We start from the raw sequence: 5,186 nt of genomic DNA, 5'->3' as shown, positions 1-5,186 counted from the left end.
CCTGAAGAAGGGGGTCTCTTGAATGATGTGACCTAATCCTAAACTGTCCTATAACCTCAGAACCCTATTTTCATGGAACAACTGTTAACTAGAGGATCCAGGAAATGGGGCAGAGTGACTTTTTTAAAAAAGTCAATTCAGAGTCACTCAAATTCAATTAAAATGTCTAAAGCAAGCACATGAGTGTAGGTTGGAAGGACCCACTTCCATCCATTGATGAAGGGTTTCTGAGGGCCAGCAGCTTTGCCACCCTTTATAGACAACATAGTGTTGCCTATATAAAGACTGAACAGTGCACCCTAATGTCAGATGAATATTCACAGCTTAAAAACAAAACAAAACAAAAAAAAACTCGTTTGAGAAATCTTCACCAGATGCTTCATTGAATTCCAAGAGCTACCTTTGGCTCTGTGCCCTTTTCCATGAAGTCTCATGCCAGCAAGTGATGGAAAGTCATGAGGGATCTGTGCTCAGTGTGGGCTGGGGGACCTGATGCAAATAGACACACTTCCTGAGTCATTGAGCAATCACATTTGTAATTTAAATAAGCTGTTTCAGGCGCAGGTAGACAGTTTCTTGCATTCTTCTAATGAAATGTTTAGAGAGTGGATAATTCCTGGGATGAGTCACCTGCAAGGCAGAGACTGACCTTGGACTCTCAGTGCCCCAAAAAGATAAACAAGTGTTTGGAGTGGACATCCCTCCCCCAGCTGGTCTCCCTTACTGTGAAATGGCCCCAGCTGTGAAATGGGCACCTTCCTTTCTTTAAACTCCCATCTTTTCTTTCTTTGCACAATCCTAAGAAGCCCCATTAATCTATTGTCACTGTAACCATTTCCTTCTCTGTGGTAAAGCCTAAGAAATGCTGACATGTTAAATATTCAATTTATTGCTTTCAACAGCCTTTATTTGTGAAACAAAATGAAACCTCACTTACATAATTCTAAATCTGTGGATGAGCAGTTCAGTTAGAATCTCAAATGTCAGAAGAGGAGGCATTGGCCAGTGGTTTGGATATGCTTCTGTCCCCTTCGAGGAAACCCACATCTCCCAATAGAGGCCCAGCAGCGTTTGGGCAGGACAGGGTTTCATCACGTGGACAGTCATCCATGATGCAGGAGACTCCTATCCCTGGCCCCTGCCCACCAAATGATGGTAGTTCCCAGTCATTGGGACAATGAAAAATGCCCCACAATTTCTAAATGCCCACTAGGGACACAGTAACCACTGAAGTAAGTAAGAAACTCCAAATAAAGAGCAGGTGTAAGGCACAGATATATTCCTAATCCCCAGCTGGCAGTTCTGGATCACAAAGACTTTACCCAGCCGTTCTCAGTCTTCCTATGAGAAATGCAGCCTTCTTTTGGAAACCCATTCTCCACACCCTTCCTAATCTCTCTTCACACACACATGCACACAAGCACACAGACATCCCTCAGCAGCTGGAAATACTGACACCATTCACTTTTATGATGTTGCCTCTCGGGTAGCGGAGATTTGAAGGAAAGCTGGACTGTAGCTGAGTAACCAAAATCCGCCTCCCTGGGATTTTTAATTTCATGATGAAAGAAGAGCCCAAGCGCTTCCAGAATTCTTGGTTCCAGCCTCTTGGAGAACAGGAGGTCTGAGTGAACAATGTTGTTGCATGGTGTCGAGGTTCATTTCACGTGTCCACTGGACCGGGCTAGGGAATGCCCAGGTAGCCAGTAAGACATTATTTTGGGGTATGTCTGTGAGGGTGTTTCTGGAAGAGATTAAGATTTGAATCAGTGAACTGAGTAAAGAAGACCCACCCTCAATAATATGTAAGGGCATTGTTCAATCCCTTGGGGGCCAGAACAGGACAAAAAAGCAGAGGAAGTGTGAATTCTCTTTTTCTGGCCTTGAGTAGGGATGTCCATCTTCATCTGCCCTTGGACATCAGATCTCCTGGTTCCCAGAACTTTAAGCTCAAACAGAAACTTACAGCAGCAGCACACACACACACACACACACACACACACACACACACACACACACGCACACCACAGACACAGAGATATACATGCACCGCACATACGCCACATACACACAATGCCCACAGACACACAACACAATACAAAACACATACAATACACAACACATACAATACAACAAACACACACAAAGCACACACACAACAGTTCTCAGGCCTCCAGACTCAGACAGAGTTACAGTAATATGCCACATAATGACATTTCAGTCAACAATGAACCACATAAACGATGATGGTCCCATAAGATTACAATTGCTTTACCATATGGCCTAGGTGTGTAGTAGGCTATGCCATCTAGGTTTATGTAAGTACATTCTATGACATTTGCACAACTACAAAGTCACCTAAGGATGCTTTTCTCAGAACACATCCCTGTCATTAAGCGACACATGACTGTACACCATCATCAGTTCCCTGGTTCTCAGGCCTTCAGCCTTGGCCTGCATTAGGCCTCCAACTTCCCTCATTCTCCTTTCCTCTAGTATCATTAGCAACTTCTAAGCTTCACTGGACTACTTTTTAAAAATTTTTATTGATTTTTATGTATTTGACTCTTTTATTTTCTATCACTTGCTATTTGTGGGGTCAGACTAATCAATTCTAGTTGTTCTTCCTGTAACAGAACACTTTCCTGCTTACAGACTCCAGAAAAGAAACTCTAAACAAGCAGAAAACCAGCCTTTTCAGACATACATAAGGAATCTAGAGTTTTCTAAAACTAATCTAAAAGTCCTATTTCCACCTTCTGTGTGGTAAGCATACTGTCATTCTACTCTCTATTCCTCCAGAATATGTCTTCACATTACAAACTGGATTAGTCTCGTAAAATATTGGATTATGTGAAGCAGTAAAAGCAAGAGCAGTGCATCCTACTGAATATTTTTGCATGTGCTTACTGCAATACTCGTTAAAACAACACTTCGTATTTTTTTTTTTACACATTCAGTAGCTCAACAAATGCATGATTCTTTTAATCTGACTGAAGTTGCAACTCAGCACCTCACTGGAGAAAATGTGTGAAATTGCAACAATGATTTCTGAGAGAAGTGACTGAAATTCCTCTTTCGATTTCCCCTTCTGGTGCATCACTACTCTGCATGTTCCTGCTCTTGACCTGAAATCAGCCACCAAATGCTTTCAGTTCAAGTGGAATACACAATAAAAGTAATTAAAAAGGATAGGAAAATACAAGCAACCAATTCATTCTTTTTAATCAAAGTGCTGAGAAGAGGGTCTATTTCACCAGCTTGAGTTACCACCACATTTTTCTTGGCTTCTATACCTGTCTCATTAAAAGTGAATATTTTCAGCATTTCCAACATTTGATCTGTACAATTAAATCTAGCCATTGGTTTAGCTTCTTGAAACAACAAAACGTTAGGAGGAGCTATGGTGTTAAACCCAGAAGAAAGATGTCTGTGCTGAGATGCTTCCATTCCCCACCCCCCCCAAAAAAAACCCAAAAAATAAAAAAATAAAAAAAGAGTGAGCTGGAAATGCCCGGGAAGGCATTTCCAATAGGAGGGGCTCAACTGGCAGAAAATGGCACCAGGGGGTGTAAAACAGGACTAGGGTACAGGCAGGTTACCTGTACTACTATTTGGGTTTAGAAAATCCATAAGGTCCTGTGACATATTTAAAATTTTCAGAGTGAAATTTTTCTGATCCCATCACATTTCTCTCCTCTCCATCCACCTTTGGGGATTTCAGACTGTGGGTATTACTGGAGTCCTCCATTGGGGCAGGGTTTGCTCTATGTGATACTCCTCTCCTCCATCAGGAAAGTTCCCTCCATCACTGTCCAGAGAGCAGAGGTTCTCTTGGGGGTGGCACCACAGGTGCCACTGCTGGGCTCTAATCTCAGGTCATCCTTGACATCCCCGGGAATCACAGACAACATCATCGGGAATCGCAGACAACATCACCATGCGGTGGCCATGGGTGTCCAGCACTGCACCAGCCTCTTCTGCTTGCCTGTCCTGACCTATCTGGGCATGTGGGGGCTCCTCCTCAATCAGGTAGACAGCCCCCACCTGCAGAGGTTTAACAGGCTGCTCTTCTCACCATAAGTGTCCGCTTTCCTCTGCAACCGCCACCAGCAAAGGAGCCACGTGGCAGGGGGTGGGCAGCAGCTGTTGGCCAGGACCACCACCCAGGCCAAAGAGTAACCCGCACATGGCAACACGAGTTGGCTTCCAGTCAGCGATTCACTGGACTATTTAAAATAGCCCAATAAATGCTTATTATTGATGCAACAAACAAATGCTTTACCTCGCCACTCGTACCTATATTGGGATATTAAAAATAATAATAATAATAACTAAGAGTTTTGACTACTTACTATATCCTGAGCACTGTGCTTAGTGATTCAACACATGTGATCTCATATAATACTTCCAAGCATTCCATAAGGAAGACATTGTTAATATTCTTTGTTACATGAGCAAATCGTGGTTCTGGGTGTCTAGTAGGAGAAGTGAGACTAGTATACGAAAAGAAACAAAGTCAATAGATGACAAGAGAGAGACAAATCAAACACATAATTCTCTCATTGACTCTGGATTCAACTGTACATGAAGGCACCTGCATCCCTGGACTTCCCTTTGTGAGAGCTAATAAATTTTCCTTTCTACTTTGGGGTGTTTGTAAAAGTTCTGAGTAATAAAACTAACCTTAAAGGTGAGTATAATTATCCCTGTTTTAGTAATTTTTTTTTTAAATGAGGTTAACAGAGCTCGTCACTGACATAAAGCTTTAGGAAGAGCAGGAATTATTTCTACCTTGCCCACCACTAAATCCAATCTCCTAACAAAATGCCTGGCACTCACTTTTGCAAGAGATGAGAAGACACTGGGAAGGAGGAAGACATACATGCCCAGGGAGCAGAAAAGGCAGGATTTTAAGTGAAATCCACTGCCTTCATGGAGACATTTCAAACAATCTTTTTATTTGGAAGTAGTCACCATTTTTTCCTCTTGATCCTGGGATCACTTTTAGTGGTGGGAATATAAAATATTTGTTAGTTGTCCCTTGTCCTAGGTCACCAGAGATTTTATGCCTTGTGTCAGCCAAGGAGCGGAGAAGGAAACAGGAACCAGTCCAGGTACTTTAAACGTAGCTATCTAACTTGGAGAATGAGCAACAAGAAAAATCACTGGAATGGCTGAAGGAG

At 42.5% G+C, this 5,186-nt stretch overlaps 1 pseudogene; it reads right to left on the bottom strand.

The window, feature by feature from the left end:
* Positions 1–3,102: 3,102 nt before the first annotated feature.
* Positions 3,103–4,191, bottom strand: LOC134370714 (thioredoxin domain-containing protein 15-like; annotated as a pseudogene).
* Between the last annotated feature and the right edge of the window lie 995 nt (positions 4,192–5,186).

Source organism: Cynocephalus volans, chromosome 2 (assembly GCF_027409185.1).
Source record: "Cynocephalus volans isolate mCynVol1 chromosome 2, mCynVol1.pri, whole genome shotgun sequence".
NCBI lineage: Eukaryota > Metazoa > Chordata > Mammalia > Dermoptera > Cynocephalidae > Cynocephalus > Cynocephalus volans.
The sequence above is the reverse complement of the archived record's forward strand: the minus strand, read 5'-3'. Positions and strand labels throughout refer to the sequence as shown.